A 23,017-nucleotide genomic window follows, 5' to 3' on the forward strand; every position below is an offset into this window, starting at 1 on the left:
TTCCTCTCTCAATGCCTAAAGCTCATTTAGTACTGGTCTCCAAAATGGTTCCTGACAATATTTTCACTATGTATAAAGCAACTGCCATGTTGATACTGGATCTTCCAAGATAATGATAGTTGCTGTATAAATGGGACCAGAGAAATCATGTTTATGATACTGATTATATCAATTCCATGGATGTTTTTATATGAGCTCCCCACCCCCATCCATGGGACCACTATGGGCATGCTTGTTTTGAACACTATTCCTTTTAAAAATGTCTTGAAAATATAAACAGAGTTACATTTATAAAGAAAACAGAACAAATCCTGCGTCTGCTAACTATGTAGGATGGTCATTTATAACCTAAAAAGAAAACCTGTACTGTATGCTGACTTTTTTTGGGGGGGGAGGGGGGGAGTGAGCATGGGGGGGAGGGGGGGTTTAGAGGCTTTAGCATACAGGTGATTTCAACGGGAATTGCTTTTTAAAAAATCCGTTCCACTGCAAAAAGCTAGTGAAGACAGCTGGGAAAGGGTGGGGCATTCCTGCAGATCCTTCCGCAGGGCATGCATTGAAATGGAGATTTTTTTTGATTCCCTGCAGGATTCTTGCAGACTGCAAATCCCTCACTGGAGGCCCCCCAGGGAAATGATAATTTTCAGCTTTCTGCACTGTAGGAAGTGGTGGTGTTGTGGGGCTCTGCACATTCCACCCCATTCTTCCTGCATGATAGAAAAATTGTTTGTTGTGTGATGTTGGAAGAAGTGGTTGACACAAGAGGAAAAAGGGTTATTTTCTTTTTCGTGGGCATGTGTGTAACTCCTATTGTTGCTAATGGGATTTACATATGTGCACTGAGGTGAGAAGAGACCCACTAGATTTTTTTTCCCAGAGAATTGCTATGATACATCTTGAACCTTTCCGAGCTTTCAGATGATCCCACAGAATTACTGATACTGTCATAAAGATGAGACAAGCATGGCTCTTAAAGGGAAGGAAAGTATTTCCAAAGACTTCCTCAATAATATAATTAAAACCAGTTAAATATTAGCCTCTTTTGAAATTTTAAAATATAAGTACACTATATCAGTATCTGTAAATCTGGCATTGCATCCCATTTATACCAGACCCTCATATAAATTACAGTTTCCTCGCTCAGTAGAGCTCTGAATTGATCAGGCCTTAACCGTAGGAGCTGCTAAAATTTATGGTAATGATTATAGATATTTTTCAGTGGTCATGAGGATAATTTGGCCATTGCAATTAGGGGCAAACAAAATATTACAAAGTAAGAAAAAATCTGTGAGTAAAAAATTCCCATTCGATTTCTTGTGCTCCTGTCTCAGGAGGCTAGTGATAAAAATAACTACAGATTGGGGCAAGAAAGATCAGGCCCACCAAGCCTTTTAATTGGCACATGGCCCGCCCTTGCCTCAGGGAGCAGTGCTGCTCAAAGCAGCTGGTTGCTCCCAGTGGCTCTCTGCACTGCGGAATGGGGGTAGGTGGGGGAGCTTCGTGTGCTTCCCCTGCGTACAGCAAAAATCTCTCAGCTCCTGTGGGCTGTAAATCCCTTGCCCCAAGTCACAACCTCCTTCTTCACCCAAACTCCATCTCAGACCCCATACCCTTTCCTGCACCCCAGTCCCCTACCCTCTGTCCCAGACCCTGCACCCCCACTCCATAAAAAATTGCAGCCCCTAACCACTTATCAAACTCTTGGAGTGGTCCTCCATCAAAAATTACTGCCCACGCCTGCTATAGATAGAAAATTAAAATATTTTGTACATTTTGTTTTATGAAAATCTGTATCTGAGTGTTTAGATGTCACCCATATCTTACTGATCCTTAATACTTTGCAATTAACTTTCTTTTATTTTGAAAAAGGAAAAATGATCATTAAATGCCTTATCATATATTCCTTGCAGATCCAAAACTTCAAGAACTTATTTAATCTTTAAACATTAGGTGAAGTGAATGGAAGGCAGACAAAATTGTAGAGATAAAAGTAAGAAATTAAACTTTAAAAATTAATTGATGGGACAGATATAAGTCCAGAGGTTATTCTACCAACGAAAACCGAAGAAACGTACAGTTTGATAAAGCCATGGGGATTGGAGGGGATTCAGTTCTGCAGTGGTTAAGAGGATAAATGGTCCAAATGTTCAGCTGTGATTTTAGTGACATCATGGCCTTTCCATAGTTAAGGTTATAGTTTTCCTGTATAAATCGGGTTTGTTAGGGACCAAGGAAGTGTGTATAAATCAATCTATTTAAGATTTCACTTCCTGTATCTTAAGGTGGTTTTTTTTTTAACTTTGGGACAAATCACGCAAAATACCTTGGAGAATGTTTGTTTGTTTTTTCTAACATCCTTGCCATATTTTTAGACCGCTTCACCTACAAATCTAAAATTTAATTTCTCCTGAAGGGCTAAACAGGATTCTGAGTATCTCCTGCTTGGTGCCCATTTCTTTGGCTGACCAGTCCCTGTGTGAGAAGTATTCTTTTGCTATTATGCGAGGGGTTTGTTGCTGTTACTTAGTGATTAAAAAGTAGTTTTCATGTAAGCACTGGCATACAGATTCCAAATCCAGGGGGTTAACAGGATTTCGCTGAACACACAAGTAGTAAGTTTGCTACTAGGCTTCCCAAGTAAGCAGTTGTGGGCTTTCCAAGGCATTTCCTTGTTGTGGGCTTCCCGTGGGCTTTAATAAAGTCAGAGAAAAAAAACACCATAAACCTTTGTGCATATGGTCAAAGGCTGTGTGCACATCAGACTTTCATTTACTCTGAGAATTGGAAATTGTGAACTAAACACAACAAAGAGACCTTTCTTAACCTTCCCATTATTGGACAAAAATTGACACCATTACAATCTTTCCTTTTTGCTAACTTCATCAGGGCCAAGCCAAGCCATCTGAAATTTCACATATCTGAATTTGCTCAGGGTTGATTTTTTTTTCTGGTATGTTTGGAGCAAAAAGAGATAACATTTAGGATACAGTGGGGTTCAAAGCAGAGTTGTCTTTAGTTTCTTGAAGACTTGTGCTAGGGTTTATTTTTTTGTTTTTTGGACTTGTCTTATGTCAAAAATGATTTGGCTTAGACCAGTGGTGGATGAGCGGTACTATGCAAGAGTCAGATATTTTTATCATCATTCTTTCTCGGATTGTTTGTAACCAGCAGTCTAGTCAGAGCCTTGTAACCAGCAGTCTAGTCAGATCCATATATATATATGTGTATGTATATGTATATGTGTATATAGTGTCTTGTTATACAATTATCAGCATGACATTTAATTCTTTGTGGATTTGGAGTCAGAAATCCATAAATACACGCTGTCCGGTATAATACAGAGAATGAATGTGTCTGAAACCAAGTGTTGCATATGATTTGTCTTACTAGGTAGTGTAATAGATTGAGAGATCACTGCAGATAGTCCCACTCAAAAGGTCTACTTCGCCAAGATAACATGGGTCTCAGGTGCTTAGGTAGGAAATGAAACAATCTAGAACAGGGCTACTCAACTTTGGAAGCCCCGGGGGCCACAATGATACTCACAGCACATGCTGAGGGCCACAACGTAAGTGTGGTTGAATAGACATGGAAATATATATGCAAATAGCTTCTTTCACACTGACGGGCATGAATACAAAGCACTTCCCACAATGCTCTGGCGCTCCCAGCACCTCCTCCCTTGGGGCTAGAAATGCCAAAACCCTGTTCCAGCCAGCCCATCTGCTTGCGTCTTTCAGTGCTCACCCTGCCTGGGAGATGCTTTTCCATTGTGGAGCATGTTCCCAGTGGAGGCCATGTTCAAAGAATCCCACCCATGGACCACGTGTTGAGCCCCATGTAAACCCAAACTGCAATGTGGGCCGCAAACAAACAGGCTGCAGGCCACATGAGGCCCGCAGGCCGCGTGTTGAGTAACCCTGATCTAGAAGATGTTCTGACATAACAGAGTCATCTGAGTCTTCTGTTTTCACTATGAAACAGCCATAGTTGATGATGGGTGTCTGGTATGGTTCTCTGATTGCCCTTCAATTATTGTTAAATATAGTTTGGCCACTAGTGTAGTCCATACCAAACTATTTGTTCAGCGCTTTTTACAGAAAATGTGGTTGACCCCTGGATGCGTCTCTTGACCCTGCTTCCCTTATTTGTGCGCACATAGGCTCTAGAGGTTGGGATACAAGTGTACCCCTGTTCTTTCCATAGCGTTGAATAATTGCATCATGTAGCAGTTGCCAGATATGAAAGTTCCACTAAGATGAGTTTTGTAGCTGTGTGGGTAGGTCAAACTGTCAGAACCTATGGGCACTTGAGACTTGTGTTATGACTATATGACGAATACATAATAAAAAACAATCATGAAAATTTAAGAGTTTTCAGTGTTCAGTCCTGTTGTGTTGGCAGCTATTTTAATTGTGGGATGGACTGTAAGTTACTAATGAAAGCTCCAGTAACACTGGTGATCAGCGTTCTCAAACTGATTAGAATATGGTTCACACTATGGATATAATATCAACTAAACACTTCTATTCCTAGTCACACTCCTATGGCTCACCTCCTCTTCACAACTCCACAACATCTCTCTGGTCCTTTTATAGATGGAGAGACTGTTGTTGGCAGTGATGTAGATGTCTTTAGAAGCAAAAGGAAGTTGGAAACAGCAACTTGTGATCTGCCATGTCTCTTAACTACCAGCAAGCGCTCCATTGGACTACAACGTTTTGAGAATAGTATTAGAAAATATTGGCTCTCTGGGCATTTGGAAATCTGGAGTTCTTGGATAAAAGTGGCTGCAAGGGATAACTTCACAGATATAAGCTTCAGGGAGTAGCCGAGTTAGTCTGTTAGGGTATGTCTACACTGCCACCCTAGTTTGAACTAGGGTGGCTAATGTAGGCATTCGAACTTGCAAATGAAACTCGGGATTTAAATATCCCAGGCTTCATTTGCATGTTCCCGGGCGCCGCCATTTTTAAATGCCCCGTAGTTCGAACTACCTGCCCGCGGCTACATGCGGCACGGACTAGGTAGTTCAAATTAAAGCTCCTAATTCGAACTACCATTATTCCTCTTGCAAGGAAGTTTAACGGTAGTTTGAATTAGGAGCTTTAATTCGAACTACCTAGTCTGTGCCGCGTGTAGCCACGGGCAGGTAGTTCAAACTACGGGGCATTTAAAAATGGCGGCGCCCAGGAACATGCATATGAAGCCCGGGATATTTAAATCCCGGGCTTCATTTGCAAAATCGAATGCCTACATTAGCCACCCTAGTTCGAACTAGGGTGTCAGTGTAGACATACCCTTACAGAAAAAAACAACAAATGGTCTGGTAGCACTTTATAGACTAACAAAACATGTAGATGTTATCATGAGCTTTCATGGGCACAGCCCATTTCTTCAGATGATTGGAGTTATGAGTTTAGGATGTACACACCCAAAATTAATTTTTCCCCCTACCAGCATCTGTAGGAGAACGGCTCTGGAAACTTGTGGCACTGCAATGGCATGGTATGAGGGGTGCTGCCTTCTCCCCTCACCCCGAGTTCCTTCTTCCTTCCTCATCGCAACTGCTGGCTTCGACTCTTCGAAGCTAGATCTCCTCATCTTAGCAGGAGGGTTACACAACAGCCCCAGTTCCCAAGTTGGTCTCAGGGACATAGGAGAGATCCTCAGCTTTGGCGTCTTGACCCTCCCTCAGCTGGTGCAAGCTGCTGGGAAGAAGCCTTCTGCACCCAAGAGCCCCTAACAGATAGCTTGGAGCAACTGCAGGGTTAGGGCATGGTACTTCTGGTAGAGGTCTCCTCTTTGACCTTCCCAGATGACACTGTTACATGCTGCCCTCTCCTGGGTGCCACAGGACCATACAAAGGCACACCAGGAGCTCACAAGGCAGGTAGCCTCAAATCTGGAGCTACAGGTGAAGGAGCTGGAGGAGCTACAGGCAAAGGAGCTGGAGGAGCCAACAGATGCCCTCTTTGGTGCTCTTGGCACAAGGACACATTGCCCTATGGCTGCACAAAGGCGGAGCATGCCTGCTTGAAGAAATCCAGCAGGTAATGTTCTACAAGGTTGACTTACCAAGCAAAGTGGGAAAGGTTCTCCTACTGGGCGGCGGAGTGAGGTATCTCTCTGGAACGTGCTGCAGTACAGTCAGTGCTCAGCTACCTGCTACAACTCTGGCACCAAGGCCTGGCACGCACTTCCATTGTGGTGCATCTTGACTTTCCATGCGCTGGGCCAAGGGATGATGATGAGGTTCCTGCAGGATCTCAAGCAACTCTGTCTGCATGTGCAGGACCCTGTCCCTCAGTGGGATCTTAACCTCATCCTCTCCCGACTCATGAGGCCTCCCTTCAAGCCACTTGGAGCCTGCTCCCTCTCCCATTTGTCCTGGAAGGTGGCATTTTTGATTGCTGTGACATTGGTGGGATGGGTTTTGGAATTCCAGGCCTTAACTTCAGAGCTGCCCCCGTCTCCCATCCCTCGTAGTTTTTTTCAAGGACAGAGTCCCTCTCTGGCCCCACCCATCCTTTCTACTGAAGGTGGTCGTCGTCGTCTTCCACTTGAACCAGGACATCATCTTACCTGTGTTCTGCCCCAGATCTCACAAGATGGAGGAGGAGAGAGAGGTGTATGCCCTGGATGTCAGAGGGCTTTGATCTGGAATGTACTAAGCCATCGTGCAAGTCATCTCAGCTTTTTGTCTCTGCATGGGTGGTCAGTCGACCAGGATGAAGGGCAGCGACATGTGACCTGTGTTCTGCGGGAGCCTGGCCCATCTGAGTGCTGGGTAAGCTGTTACCAGTCCCATTTGAAAATTCATGTCATGCGCCTTTCTTTGTCAATTACAGAGTATATTTTGGAAGACCCTGTACACACCTCCTAAAATCTGCGAAGGGGCGGAAACCAATTCCTACCTCTCCCTCTTTTAGCTCTGCCACTGCTTTGCAGTGTGGATGTAGCACAGAGATTGTGAGGGCGCAGTCCATGTTCTGTTAGACTGAAAGTGAAACTCTCACTTTCGCTTTCCTTCATAACATGAGACATGACACAACGGCTGAAAAGCAAGGTTAGCAAGATTTCTACCACCGAAACTAAAGGGTTTGCACGTCTACTAAGAGGAAACTGTGCATGAACATACACAGGGGTCCTTTTCTCTACACTTCCCGCAAACAACTAAGCAGCAACATTAACCTTTGTTCCCTTTTGTGTGACCTCCATTTTTACAGCGTCATCCTTTTTAGAATGTAAGATGGTTACTTTTTAGCTTGTGAGGTTTCAATGTCAGGACCTCTTCAGGATTAATTAAATATTGGTGGTTTTGGCATATGCCTTAGAGAGGAAAATATAAGAATTTATCTCTCCCACTTCTTCTCTCCTATTATTTAAAGAGCATTCTGAGGTAGAGGTTGGGTTTTTTTTCCCTTCAGAATTGCATCCAATATGTTTCTGTTTCTAAAAGACTTTTCTTTGTATCATGTTACCATTCCCAGCTTCATTTGTGTGTGTGTGCGTGTATGTGTAAGTTCTAAAAATAGTCTAACATCAAGTGTTATCCTACAGTAAAATCAAGTCAGAGCTACTGTTGGCAAGAAGCATCCCCTGCTTAGAACAGAATGAGGATCCGCAAAAGAAATTGCAGCTCAGCTTCTAATATTGTTGCAGTCAGATCAGCATGCTGAACACAGCTGTTACTGAAACATTTAAACATCTCTTTTGCCAAAAATATGTTCTTCTGTGTTCTAACAGGCAAAATGGGGAGAACTTGACATTGAATGTAGAAGGAAAATGGGGCTTCAGAACAGAATCTACTTCTAAACACATTTTGCCATGTTTATTGGAAGCTTTAGCTGCTGTTGTTTTTCCTAAAATAACCATTAGCAAATAGGAACAATTTCATACAGCCTTTTTCAAGAAGACTTCTTTAATTTCTCAGACATAACAATGTTTTAATATAAAGGATTAATTTTAGCATGTGATGATACACTGGAGCAATTTCCTAACTGTCAGGGTGGTTAAGCATTAAATAAGTTGCATAGGAGGTTGTGTAATCTCCATCATCGGAGATATTAAGAGCAGGTTAGGTAAACATCTGTCAGGGATGGTCTAGATGGCGCTCGGTCCTGCTGTGACTGCAGGGGACTGGACTTGATGACCTCTCGAGGTCACTTCCAGTTTGTGTTCTGTGATCCCCCTCCTCCCCCTTTACAGTATTAGGCTCTTGTTAATGGAAAGAAGGTAGTTTAGCTGAAGCCATTTTTGTGTATGTTTTTAAGAGCTTGTAGGCTTTTGTGAGTGTGTCACTCTGCTTACCAGATGCCTATTTTTAAGACTATTTACAAAGTGCGAGTAAGCACAGTTTTACATGGTTTCATGTGAGTAATACAGCAGATCCTCCAGGAGTGATATTGTCTCTCTAGATACAGTAAACTTCCGATAATCCAGCACCTTTAGGACCTAGGTGGTGCCGGATTATCAGATATGCCGGACTATCAGAAGGGGGGGGCTATGAGGGGTCTGGGGTGGGGTGGAGGGATGCTACCCCAGGCCCCCTCATAGCCCTCCCTTCTGATAGTCCGGCTCTGCCCCAGGAGTCCCCGATTCAGCCGCTGCTGGTCAGTTTCAGCAGCGGCTGAATCGGGGGTGCCTGCAGCAGAGTAGTTGGGGTGCTGCTGTGTTGGTCCGGTAGCGCCGACCCTTGGCGCCGCAAGACCAACCCGTCAGCACCCCAGCTGCTCTTGGGGACGCCTGGGGCAGAGCAGCTGGAGTGCTGCCGGATTGGTCCCGCAGCGCCACTCCTCGGCGCTACTGGACCAACCCAGCAGCACCCCAGCTGCTCTGCCCCAGGTGTCCCCAAGTCAGCCGCTGCTGATACTGATCAGCGGCTGACTCCAGAAAGCCAGAGGCAGAGCTGCTCTGCCCCGGGTTTTCTGGAGTCAGCCCTGGTCAGTTTCAGCAGCAACTGAATTGGGACGCCTGGGACAGAGCAGGTGGGGCGCTGCTGGGTTGGTCTGGTAGCGCCTAACCTCGGCACTGCAGGGACCAACCCAGCAGCACCCCAGCTGCTCTGTCCCAGGTGTAACCAAGTCAGCTGCTGCTGAAACTGACCAGTGGCTGATTCCAGGAACCTGGGGCAGAGCAGCTCTGTCTCGGGCTTCCTGGAGTCAGCCGCTGGTCAATTTCAGCAGCGGCTGAATCCGGGACAGCTGGGGTGCTGCTGGGTTGGTCCCGCAGCCCCGAGGGGCAGCACTACGGGACCTACCCAGCAGCATTCCAGCTGTTCTGCCCCCTGCTTCCCGGATTCAGCGCTGGTCAGTTTTAGCAGCAGCTGAATCGGGGAAGCTGGGGGCAGAGCAGCTCCAATGGTCTGGCTGCCTGGAGCACTTCCGGGTTCCTGATGGTGCCGGACCATCAGGAGTGCTGGACCGTCAGATGCCGGACCATCGGAGTTTTACTGTATATTAGAAAAAATGTGCATTTGTCTGTCTTTCAGTCTGCCTGGGTCAGTTTGTTCAAGAACTCCTCCTAAATGGTCAGAGCTACAACCACCAAATTTGGGGTGTAGCCTCCTCTTACCCTAACTTAAAGCAAGGTCTGGGTTTGGTTGTGCCAGGAAAATGGGATCTGCCTGGAATAGGATTGTTTTCCATAAAATGAAGAGGGAGGGGGTACCAGGAGGGATAGTCATATTGCAGAGTGACCACAAGGAGCTGGCTGCATCAGTAAGATAAGTTAGGGGCCAGCTGGGGGAGCAGCTCTGAATGTTCATGGCCACAGGTAAGGTTCCCATGGTGAGAAGGATTCCCCCTGTGCTGGCTTCCATGCCTCAAAGCACAATGCCCTCCTTACAAATTAACTTGCCTTACGCAACTGAGGGCCCCTCCCAGGTACTGCTAGGGCCTGGGGCTTCTCCGCCTTGCGGCGTCTGAAGGGGGTCCGGGGCTTCCCTCCACTATCCCCTCCAGTGTGGCTCCTAACAGGCCAAGGGGCCTCCTGCCCCCCACCCAGCTCTTACTGGGGTCTGGGGCTTCCCTCCACTAGGGATGTTAAATTGAGATTAATTAACTAGTCAAATAGTCAATGGGATTTCCATTGACTATTCAATTGGCCTATAAGAGCACCTCCACCTTTGAACTGTAGCAAGAGTCCGGAAGTGGAAGGGGCTTCCTTTTGAAATGTACAAGAGCCCCATTAGGGCTCTTGCACATTTCAAAAGCAGAATTGCAGCAGAAGCAGCGCAAGTGGACGCTTTCAGTCCCCACTTGTGCCGTTTCTGCTGTACCTCTCCCTCCCGTGCCCCCCACGGAGATGGTGCTGGGGGGACCCTACTTATAGAGGCAGCAAGCGGGGGAGGGGGAAGATGACTAGTCACATACTAGTTGGCTCTCCAATAAGCTTCTGCTTATCTGTAAACCAGTCTCTTGCATTCCTGCCCTCCACCGTCCTGCCAGTGCTGCTCTCCCCATCACACGTGGCCTTGAGGACCTGCTGCTCCTCCCTACTCCGGTCAGCCTGAGGGAGAAGCCGGCAGGAAGCCTGCATGACCCTCCCCATCCGCCCTGGGGAGAAGTTGCTGGGTGGCCTGTGCTGCCCCCCCTCCAGAGGTGGGCAATGCAGGGTAAGTCTAGTCAGATGTATTTGAATTTGGCAGCGAGACAAGATCAAATATTGTCAGAAGTAAGGTGAGAGAGAATTGCAGCATGATTAATTGCTACATAACTGGTTAAGAATAGTTAATTGAAGGTAATAATGAACTATACAAATAATACAATCCTTCCTGAACTGTTTACTGCAGTAAGAAAAAGCAGAGTTTCAGTTAAAATGCAATTTAAATAAGCGTTTACCCAAACTCAATTGAACGGGGCGGGGGGGGGGGGGCGCGAAATGTGCTTTCTGCTTAATTTTTAAGCTTCCTTGAAATTGAATAGAATTTCTTCCTTCAAACTCCATTCTTTTTAGTCTTAGTTGATTTTACTCTGTGTATAAGCATAAGCCACTGTTTGCCTTCATATTGTAATTCTTGGTTGGATCATAGCACTGCTAACTCTTCTATATTTAAGGGTTTTTTGGCATTCCCATTTGGAAACTCCCCTATTTTCCAGAGACACAATGCTCAGTATTTCAGAGAACAGCTATGTAGTCTCATGGGGGATGTTTAACATGGGGGCTTTTTTCTTTTATACATACTTTATATATTCGTAGAACTAAGTTCTTGGTGAGTGCTGCAGCTCCTATATTAATGTAAGATGCATTACAGTGCTCAAGCTCCCTGGAACAAGGCTTGCAATTAGGTTAGTACAATAGTTCTCAAACTGTGGATCAGGACGCCATTTTAATGCATTCCCCGGGGTTGGCGTTAGATTTGCTGGGGCTTGGGGTTGAAGCCCTTGGGGATTGGGCTTTGCCCCCTTGTCCATGGCAATGGTATTAAGGCAGGCTTAGGTCTCCCTGGAATTATGTAGTATTTTTTGTTGTCGAGTGGGTTGCGGTGCAGTGAAGTTTGAGAACCCTTGGGCTAATATAAGTGCAGGTTCATTTACATGTCTCATTCATAGAGGAGTTTAAAACTTGTATGAGTGTGTTACTTCAGTTTAATTGTATACAGGGAAACTTGTATTAAATGACTACTCAAAGGACCAGCAAAAGTCAGTTATCTAATATGGGGGAAAAGAGCATTTCTTTTAAAGTAAAAGACAAATTACATAGAAACAAAGCAGATTCAAAGCAGTAGAAAACACAAAATGGTATCTCTTCTCTCTGGTGTTAAATTGATGTGTTGTCACCAACAACACTGTATTATTTTGTAGTATTCAGGACATAACTTAGTCTCAAGATTATGCTCTTATCTACTATGATCCATGAATAGTTGGTTTAAACCAAAATTAAACGTTGCTAAACTCAGCTTCTTGTGTACGGTCTTTGAATGATGTATAAGACATGGGTTTGCCTGTTGCAGTGGGTCATTGGTTACAGATGCAGAAGCAGAAACATTTCTGTGCAAGGAGGTGCCCTTTTATTTATTTTATTTCTGTTCAAAATTTGTAAAAAATCTTGTTTCAGGTAATGCCCATTGTGGGCTGCAGGGACTATATCAAGGATGTGAATTTCAACCTGGACAGTGAATTTCCTGTTTTATATCATGGTAAGCCAGACCCTTAAGGGTGCTGGTGTGTGCTTCATGGTTAAGATCACATGAATTTGTGCTTGCAAAGTTCTCTCATTCTTCCCTTTCTTAAGTTTAAGAATTACAACCAAAGTCCTGAAGAAGAGCTCTGTTTAAGCTTGAAAGCTTCTCTCTCTCTCTCTCTTCCCCCCCCCCCCTCCAATAAAAGTTAGTTCAATAAAAGTCCACCTTGTTTCTATAATAACCAAAGTCCTGACCACTTTGGGGCATTAATAGAAAGTAAATAGCCCAAAAGATCAGGCATTCAAGATAGATCAGTTTTTAGGACTGCAGATTTTGACAGAGCTCCCTTTAATCTTATTTTATACATGAAAGTAACTGTTTATGAGAGAGAGGTTTATTTTCTGGTATTTCTTTCCCTCCAAAAAAGATAACTAGAATGAAAAACTCCCAGTTAGGATAAATGATATGCAATTAAAAGTGTCGTTTTTTTTTAAAAGCCTCCTGGCTTTACATTTGAAAGACAGGGATAATCTGAACCACAAATGTGTACTCAAAAAAAGAAATATCAGTATTTAAATCTCCTCAATAGTCTAGTTTTAATTGGTTTTTATTTGTTGTTTCAAGTCTTGTTATCATGGGGTACGTTTTAATTTGTCTGGGGAACTTTTGTTTCAGTTGCAGGATACTGTTATGTTAATGCCAGGCAGAGTCATAAGGCCACCGTTTATTTTTGGCTTTGCTCGACAGACAATGTCAAATCAGTGACTTCTTGGCTTTGGAGAGTAGTGTGTTTCTGAAAATACTGGGAACCGGGACAGAGACCTGAAAATCCATAACCTGTTCTAAATTAGCTAATCTCAGTTTGTTCGGCAACAAGTTCATCGTGAATGATATTACGCCCCTATAAGGGGTTATTCATGCTAGATCTCACTTATCAAATACCAATGCTATCCTGATTTTAAAACTGGGAGAATCAAAATGCATGGATGTCTAGTAGCTTGCTGAAAGTCATGCTGTTTGTTGGGAGTGGATCCACGACTCCCTACCCCTCTTCCAGTGCCCTTTCCACTGGACCATGTTGCCTTTTTGGTACTCATGCTGGCAATTCTTGATGCATGCATTTTGGGAAAATGGACATTATGCTATAGAATTCAATTCCCAACTGGATACCAGTGTGTTATTTCAAAACAATTACAAAAATGAGAAGTCTGGAGAAAATTAGTTTCATATGTAATTATGCAAAACAATAAATCAACTGTGGTTATATACGTTAATCAGTTTCTTAACAGAAAGTAGTCCTAAAAAGAGAGTGACCAGGACAGGGTGACATCCCAGCACAATTACTTCAGTTTTATTGTTAATTCTGGTATTTTAGCGAAGTTCCAGGTTGCATAATTGTATTCTGTCTACCTAAAATTCTCCCTGTTGTTTCAGTTAGGGTATAAGCTTCGTTTCCTTGACGAAGCTACTGTGTAGAATTGCAGCAAGTAGTTAAACTGCTCTGTTCGGCCAGTAGGTGGCTGTTACTCATTGGCAGGTAAAATGATTCCTCAGTGTGTGTATATAAACAAAAATTAGGCAAAGAACCGACTCTTCAACATGCTACCTCCTGACATAAGTGACCACTGAATCCTCAATCTTTCCAATACAGTGGAATGCTGTTTATCCAAGCCTCCACAATCCAGTTCTCTGAATTAACTGAGCCATCCTGCACCCATCCTCCAGTTTATCCAGATTTTTGATGATCCAATCTGTCCCCGGTCCCAGTTAGATTGGATAATCAGGGGTCCACTGTATAGTGTCTGATGTTTAGTTAAAGATCCACATCCTCTGATGATTCTCAGGCCTAGTCTACACTAGGAGTTTAGATTGAGTTTAGTCGCTTGAGGTCAATTTTCTAAACAGAGAATCTGCACTACCAAGACCATTCCATCCACTTTAAGGCTGTGGAAGTCGATATTGGTACGCCTGCTTTTCATGAGAAGTAACACAAAATTCAACCTGGTATGATTGAATTCACAATAGTGTAGACCCAGTGTAGAGAAAGTTGATGTTCTTGGCTTCCAGGAGACATCCCACTGTGCCTTGCTTTGGCCAGGACTTACACCTGTACTGCTCTCCAAGTGAATAGGAACTCCCCTCCCCCCCTCCTCCCCCCCCCCCCCCCCGGAAAGTTTGAATTTCATTTCCTATGTGGCCAGAGTTGAGAGCAGACCTCAGAGCAGTCAGCACACCTGGCCAAGATTTCCATGAGCTCCAGTTCCTTGGAGCGCAAAAACGCGCCAGCATAGACTGTGCAGGAGATCTTGGACCTTACTGAGGCTTGGGGAGAGGAATCCATTTTCTCAGATCTCCGAAATAGCAAAAGAAATGCCAACGTTTACATGAAAATAGCAGATCACGTGGTGGAGAAAGGATACTTAAGGGACTCCCAGCGGTGCCAAGTTAAAATAAAAAAACCAAGGCAGTACTATCACAAGGCAAAGGCAAACAGAGAGTGTAAGTGTCACTGCAAACATGCTGCTTCTACGACAAGCTGCATGTGATTCGAGGAGGGAGGGGACCTTGCACTGTAGGGTGGGGGAAAACCAATCAGAGTACCACGAAAGTGGCCTTGCACATTCGGACGTTTGCAGCCGCTGTTGACCGTTCCATACCTGCAGCACTATGCTGTCCCACCGGTCTGTGCTTGTGTCCCAGCACCAGAACCGGCCTTCCACTGCATCCAGATGATTGATTGCCAGCTATGTTTCCATGTCGCTGAACGCAAAGGCTTGCCTGTACAGCATGCCAGTGGCATCCCATGACAGGAGATACCTCCTCCTTGTCCTCTTCCTGGCATGCAATGCTTGCATTCTCGGAATACTGCACCATTAGGCGCACCAAGGTAGACCTCAGCATCACAATGGGTTGATGCAAAACGGGATCCTCAAGTGGGGCCAGGCTTCCTCTGTTGTGGCATCTGCACAGGCAACCAGGGCCAAAAAGGGCAAGTCAAGACTGTTTCCCGTTGATCACAAGCAAGGGGGGAGGGAATAGGCGAGCGCATTATGGGACGCTGACAACATGAACTCCAAACCTTCTGCTCCACAGCATACCCCAGAATGCAAAGCACTGCAGGCATTGTGGGATAGCTACCCACAGTGCATCGCTCTCAAAGTCAGCGATAGCACATCCCCAGCAGGGAGGCTATGTCGAACTAAGTTGAATTCTTGCGCACAGTGAGGACCCAGACCTTCAACTTTGCAGAATCAGGTGATGGGGCATTGGCCTTACTACATTCAACCTAATATTGTAGTGTAGACATGGCCTAAGCAACTAATTTTTGCTAGTCAATGTGGTGGCCATTTAAATCATGTTTCAGCATAGTTCTTAGTGCTTTTGGAATCCTTCAGTGTGAACCAGAGGATGGTTTTACTGATTTTAAATGTGTGTGATAGACATGCATGTCAGAATAAATTAAGTAGAACACTCTTTTGGGAGTGGGGGAAGTTTTAATATAATCTGTGGTTTTTCCTGTAATCCAGACTTTTAGGAGCGTTTGGGTACTCACATTAATAAGTGCTATAGGAATTCCTACGCATAAGTAATCATTTCAAGAGGTGCTTGGAAAAAGTATCCACTCTGACAATATAGTTTAAAATCCTAGCACTTATTGTATGAAACATGCAGTTAAAAAAAGAGGCAAACTGTAAAACAACTCTGAGCTTTTTTTAAATGTTCATGTTTTTAAAGGGATTGTGTCACATAGTTTATACTTGACAGGGCCCAGTTTTGATCGTCTCTACATGTCTTGTAATCTGGCGGGAATTGCCCTGCTGATTTTTAAAAGTGTATTCTTTTAAGAAAATCTTGAGAAATGAACACTCTTGCTGAAGGTGATGGTGTTTATAGTCTGCAATGTAAAGTACATTTCTACTGTAATGCTAACGGAAGTGTCTATGATTAACTATCAAAATGTCTTAGGAAAAACTTAAACAACAGTTCTCTGAAAACTTCCACACAGTGTGCAGCGGCGGTCAAAAAGGCAAATAGGATGCTAGGAATTATTAGGAAAGGGATAGAAAATAAGACCCAGAATATCTTACTGCCCCTGTATAAAACTATGGTACACCCACATCTTGAATACTGTGTACAGATGTGGTCTCCTCACCTCAAAAAAGATATTTTGGCCTTGGAAAGGGTTCAGAAAAGGGCAACTAAAATGATTAGGGGTTTGGAACGGGTCGCATATGAGGAGAGGTTAAAGCGACTGGGACTTTTCAGTTTAGAAAAGAGGAGACTGAGGGGGGGATATGATAGAGGTATATAAAATCATGAGTAGTGTGGAGAGGGCTGATAAAGAAAAGTTATTTATTAGTTCCCATAATAGAAGAACTAGAGGACACCAAATGAAATTAATGGGTAGCAGGTTTAAAACTAATAAAAGAAAGTTCTTCTTCACACAGTGTGTAGTCAACCTGTGGAACTCCTTGCCAGAGGAGGCTGTAAAAGCTAGGACTATAATAGAGTTTAAAGAGAAGCTAGATAATTTCATGAAGGTTACGTCCATAAAAGGCTATTAGCCAGGGGATAAAATGGTGTCCTTGGCCTCTGTCAGAGGCTGGAGAGGGATGGCAGGAGACAAATCGCTTGATCATTGTCTTTGGTCCACTCTCTCTGGGGCACCTGGTGCTGGCCACTGTAGGCAGACATGATACTGGGCTAGATGGACCTTTGGTCTGACCCAGTACGGCTGTTCTTATGTTCTAACAAATAGACTAGTAGCACCTTGAAGACTAACAAAACATGTAGGTGGTGGTATGAGCTTTCGTGGGCGTAACCCACTTCTTCAGATGACACAACACATCTTATGTCCACATCCATTGCAGCCGACATCTCTGGCGATCTTCTCATTCAAACAAGCGATAGGGCAGAGGAAAGTCCCATAATCAAATGGGATCCTGATCCCTTAATTTCTGTGCGCTCCAGTTTTTCAGCTGTAATAATTTATCTCTTCCCATATGCTATGAGGATGGAAGTTGGAAAACACTTTGAAGATTGAAAGTACTCAAAGTGATAAATATTATTTGAAGCTATGCTGGCCCTTAATTCAGAATAACAGAGGGTGCATGTGCATGCAAAAATTACTATGTGGAAAAGAAAAAAAATAGCCTTCAAGTTTTTAAAAGGCTATTGTAATCAATGGAACAGCATTTAAAAACTGGATGCAGCTTATTTGAAGAAGTGGTGGTCAGGTCCCTTTTTAAAGCTAAATAACAAAGGATGCCTTGTATCAACTGCTGGTTCCGAGTGCTAGAAGTCGCTCAGTGTGAATCATGCTGACATGAAACAGGAAATACAGTAGCATGACTCAGTTGTTTCTTGTGTTACTCCCCCCTCTGTGAGAATGGAAACCTTGACCCAGAATCTCCATGCTTATAAAAATTGTGGTACTGCTAGCCAACCTCATAATTATAACCCTGTTCTTTTCAGGCATTCACCTCTTGGCAGTTCTAAGTTTTGTTTGCAAAGATACCTCTGTCACAGGGGTACACTGCAAACATCTGTGAAGCTCAAATGTTTGTGATCTTTTTCGTAGTTCTATGTATAAATCAGCAAACTAAGTTTGAAAAGATGTTTGCTTATTTAATAATCATATGCTGCACTTCTGTAGCATCTTTCATCTGAGACTCACAAATCAATTCATAAATGTTTGTTCAGACTTTGTTTAAACTTACGGTGTTGGTCAGTAGTAGCCCAGCTTCACAGAGGTGGAAGGTGAGACACAAAATGATTCAAATCAGAACTGGGAGTAGAACCAAGGAATACTTATAGACATTTCCATAATACAGCTCACTGAAACTCTTGAGGCTCCAATTTCAGCTATCCAGCTACTGCTGTAGACAGTGGTCTTCTCCCCTCGCTGTCTATAACTGATCCATTAGAAAAAACTTTCCAACACGGTTAATTTTGTAGTTTCCTGTTCAGGCAAGCACTGTTTATTCTCTGCATTGTCCCCTTCCACTCCAGCCCAAAATTCTTCTGTTTTGAATGGCGCTGGATTAGGATAGTGATCTTTGCTTAAGAATGTGTTTTAAAAATCCATTTAGATGAGCAAGGCGTTAGATAGATTGTTAATTGATGGCTATTGTAGAGCTGACTGACCGCTGGAAACATTGTTATTATAGGTGGTGTATTATCTAAGTAGTGTGTTGTGCTTTATTAATTTCTTAATGATGGACTATTTAGCAAAAAGTACGAAGAGTGCAAAGGATTTTCCTCAGACAACAATTCTAAAAAAAAAACCAAACCCAAGATTTTAAACTTGAAAATATTCACGTTTCTTGAGTGTAAGACATTGAATCACATGATCTTCTACACTGAAGCATTTCTAGCCTATGCTCATTCTGCCTACTTTGGAATTTCATCCCCTTATCACTGCACTACTTCCACTTCAAAAGCTGCTTGGTGCCAGTCACTGAAGAGGCATTTATAGGTGGATGAGCCTCTCTAAAGCTCCCCCTGAATAAAAATGCTACTGAAATTGATTATGCACTGATTCTGGAGGTGATGAAAGGAGACGAGGGAGCTTAGTTGGAGAGAATCCCTTGTATTCTTTTATAACACACTCCTCTCTTCTTTTGAGAGTGTCATGTTCGGAGTTCAAGTACGTATGTGCAAGGAGGTCGACTTCTACAGGCTCTTCAGCGAACCGAGGTCTAAAGTGCATTCACAGATTAGAGTTTGGTGCAAGGGACAATTAGAAGAGGATGGTAACTTAGAAAGTTATTTTTTCTCTCCACTTTTCTTTTCATATTCATCTTTGTCCCTCTATATAATCTTCTGCAGTGTAAAAATCTAAAATCATTTGTAAATTGAGTCCAGGGCTGTTATAACAAACAATGGGGTAGAGGGGAATGTTTTTGATAAACTATGAAAAATAACTTGGCAGCATGCTTTCAGCAAAACAAAGCAATCTTTTGGAAATTACAGTATTCAGATGTTGAATAAAGAGGGGTTAACATTAAGACCTCTGGTAGGGTATACTTTCTTTCTGTTGAGCTCATCTGATTTGAGTGATGGGTTGTTTTTTTCTCCTTAATACAGAGCTACTCGGTATATATTCCATTGCTCTGTAAATTAGATTATAAAATTTCCTTGTCCTTCCTATATGTATTCATACTGTCTAGCACAATGGAGTCCAATCCTGATTTTTGAGCTGCCGGGCTCTATTGCAAAATACAAATAATAAAGCTTGTTATAATCACAAAAGATACTCTGTACCAAAGAGGCAGTAGTGTGGGGCACCAGCCAGCTGACCAGGAGCCATCTGTAAATGTTTGGGTAATCAATAAGCAAAATTAATGATTAGCTGTTTAAACGTCTACACTCTTACATCCCTACTGTAGACCCTGGTTCTGTTATTCCTGAAAGATTTGTTTCACTCTTCATTTTGTTGTTGGCATATTTTAATATACAGGGCATCTGTCCCCAGTGCTTATTGGCTACTATTACAATCCTGCTGTTAAATTGAATATCAGTTTTAGTTCTATTCGCAAGTTTAGAGTCTCTTCACTGTTACAGATTAGCGCCTTTACATAATCACTAAAACTCACTATTAAGAACAACACAGACAAAAGTGCTCCATAAGAGGTTGTTAATTTTCCAGCTGTTTGCTCCTTCACTGTTCTCCCATGTCAGTGACCCGTTTATTTTCCTAATTTGAAATAGTTTGTGTTCTTCCAGTGATTGGTCATGTCCATTCCACCGGTCACATGTACCAATGCCAGGAGTTTTTTTCCCTCAGTGCTATCTGGACTGGCCCTGGAGTGGCACCTCCATGGTGCAGTGTTAAGGGAACCGTGCGCGATCCCCACCCTCTGATCCTTCTTGGGGAGTGATGTGGACACGAACACATCTCAAAGAACATCAGTTTAGACAGCTGTATTTTCGGAGACCTCTTTTTCACATGTAAAACTTAGACACATGTCAGGTGGCAGCAGATTTTGGTGAAGAAAAATTCGGTTAATGGAGGTTATTGATAGTTTTATTGTTAAGCTAAATAAGTGGTGGACTGGTTCTTTTTCACTCTCCATAAATCTAAAATGACTGAAGAGGTTCCCCTCAAACTATCTGTGGAGGTGAGATCACTGTTGAGATGATTTAAGGCAAGTTTAGCCCAAAGAATTCTTGAGGAAATTATGAAAATAGAAGGGAGCTTATAACATCGGAGTAGAACTTTCACCAAAGCTTGGACAAGAGGAAAAAAGCAAACTTAATGTAGTACTCCCTTACCAGCAGGTTGTGAGGTTTAAATGTTTAAAGAGTTCTTTGGGATCATTGATGAAAACTCTAAAGAGAGGCAAACTATGATGGGGCTTTGAAAAGTCTCCACACAGAGGACTTGCTTGCATTAATGCAGAGAAAATTATGATCTCTCAGATTTATTCTTGTCTCTGGTCCTCCTTTAAGTAGGCTTATTTGCTCACCTTTTGTAAGTGTGACATCTTTCTCACTTATACACATTGCTGGTCGTAGTGAATTATGAGTCTGACTGGCTTTCATGATTTGAAATGGTGCCATATTCTATTCTTCTGTAGCAAATTTCCTGTAATTTATTTTAAATTGAATTATTTCACACTTTTAGTAACAGCAGTTGGGGTGGAGTGGACAGCTTGGAGATTTACCCTGAGTATTATCTTATTAATCAACCCTGGGCATAAGACTAAATTGGATCCTCATTTTGCTGATATCTGTGGTCCCTGCACAAAAGCTACAAGTGTTAGCCATCGTGAGAGCAAGGTCAGCTTCTCCCTTTCCGTTGTGCATTTAATCTTACTGACCCAGAATATGAATTGTGTTGGGAAATAAAAGGAAAATGCAGATGTGTTGTGTAAATTGTTGTAATTTCCAAAAAGAAGGGCCTGGCCTGGCCTCATGAGGAGCCGTGCAAGGGAGAGGGGAGGAATCCCCAGATCCCAGAGAGGAACATGTGGGCAGGGGCATCCCTAGGCCTCAGCCCCATGGGGAGGCAATCCCCAGGTTGTGGGTGAAGTGGTAGGGGAAAGGGAGAAATCGCTAGTCCCCACAGGAGCCTCACAGCAATGGGGGGAATCTCCGCATGCCCGTGTGGAGCGGGACAGGGGAACCTCAGGCCCTGTAGAAGGTTGGGGATAGGTAATGCCCAGGCCCTGTAGCTGGAGAGAGGGGAGCCTTACCCATAGAAGATGGCTTGGCTGGCAACACGTAACATGCCGGTCAGTCTAGTGCTGGTATGGCTGTCCCCAGTGCCCACTCGGCAGTGTCCCATCCCTGCTCGCTCCTCCCAGTGGTGAGTGTGAGACTTGCAGCCCTCCTCTCTCTGCCCCTCCCTTTCCATGTTGTGGAAAGCAGCACCATTCCCACCACTTCCCGTGTTCCCAGCCCAACCAAATCCTCACCTTGCTTTAAGTTAGCGCAAGAGGAAGCTGCCTACCAAAGTTGATGTCTCTCACTGTTACTATTTAGGAGTTCTTGTACAGACACAGTCACATTTCATTTCTAAAATACAGGCAGTCCCCGGGTTACGTACAAGATAGGGACTGTAGGTTTGTTCTTAAGTTGAATTTGTATGTAAGTCGGAACTGGTACATATTGTAGGGGAAACTCTAGCCAAACATTTCTCCAGGGCTCAGTTTTATTCTCCCACACCTCACTTCCCTCAGTCCTTTATTCTCAAGCTGAGGTGTCTGCTGAGAAAAGCCGCTCTGCGTCTCCCTGGTCTGCTGGGGGTGGGGGGGCACTAGCTTCGCGTCTCCCTGGTCTGCTGGGGGGAAGCAGCTAGTGCGGGGTTGCCTCACCCTGTTTGTAAGTAGGGATCCGATGTAAGTCGGATCCATGTAACCCGGGGACTGCCTGTGTATACATCGAGAGATTAGATTTAGAAGGGAGAAAGAATGAACCAGTGGACAAGATGCTGGTCAGGAACTCTGTTTCCTGGTCTGCCACAGATTTACTGGGTGACTGTGAGCTTGTTGTTTGTATTACAGTAACACCTAGGAGCTGCATTCATGGACCAGGGCTCTGTTGTGCTAGAGACTGTACAAAACCAGAACATAATGTGCCTACTCCAGAGTGTTCACACGCATAAGTATTAAAAAGGAGGCAACGGTGGATACAGACATGCAGACTGAGGATTACAAGGAAGCAGTTCTATTCAGCATGATAGGCCGCGGTCACAACATAACCATGGCCGAATGGTAAAGCTTTTGTAGGTATCATGGGCAAAGGAGCTGCCCCTGTTCCCTAGTTGTAAATGGGATGCTATTGCATTACATAATCATTACGTTAATATTTGTGTGGTTCTCAGATATTGCTTTTTATGTGCTTACATCAACCACCATAGATAAAAACTATTATTTCTGTATTGCTTAGTGGAATTGAACTGTCATGGTTCCTAAAGCTGGTCTGCATTGTTAAGAATGCTTACACCATCCCAAATGATTCCTAGTTACTTAACCAAATAAAAGAAGCAGTGAGAGATACCAAGACATCTTTTAAAAAGTGCAAGTCAAATCCTAGTGAGGAACATAGAAAGGAGCATAAACTATGTCAAATGAAGTGTAAAGATATAAGAAGAAAAACCAGAAAGGAGTTTGAAGAACAGCTAGCCAAAACCTCAAAAAGTGGTAGCAAAACGTGTTTAAGTACATCAGAAGCAGGAAGCCAGCTTAACTACCAGTGGGGCCCTTGGACGATCGAGATGCTAACGGAGCACTAAAAGATGAAAAAGTCATTGCGGAGAAGCTAAATGAATTCTTTGTTTCAGTCTTCACGGCTGAAGATATTGGGGAGAGTCCCAAACCCATTCTTTTTAGGTGACACATCTGAGAAATTGTTCCAGATTGAGATGTCATTAGAGGAGCTTTT

General features: G+C 43.6%; 1 protein-coding gene across 6 annotated transcripts in view; it reads left to right on the top strand.

The window, feature by feature from the left end:
• BICRA (BRD4 interacting chromatin remodeling complex associated protein) overlaps positions 1-23,017 on the top strand; it is a 127,951-nt gene that overhangs the window by 33,038 nt on the left and 71,896 nt on the right. Inside the window, exon 1 of one of the 6 annotated variants that reach the window (XM_089769863.1) lies at positions 12,333-22,358. The exons of the other annotated variants lie outside the window; for them this stretch is intronic. The gene's annotated coding sequence lies outside the window, so the exon portion shown is untranslated. Of the gene's footprint in view, positions 1-12,332; positions 22,359-23,017 lie in introns of those variants that run through there. 6 annotated transcript variants of the gene reach the window in all.

This window comes from Pelodiscus sinensis, chromosome 18 (assembly GCF_052426305.1).
Source record: "Pelodiscus sinensis isolate ZL-2025 chromosome 18, ASM5242630v1, whole genome shotgun sequence".
Taxonomy (NCBI): domain Eukaryota; kingdom Metazoa; phylum Chordata; order Testudines; family Trionychidae; genus Pelodiscus; species Pelodiscus sinensis.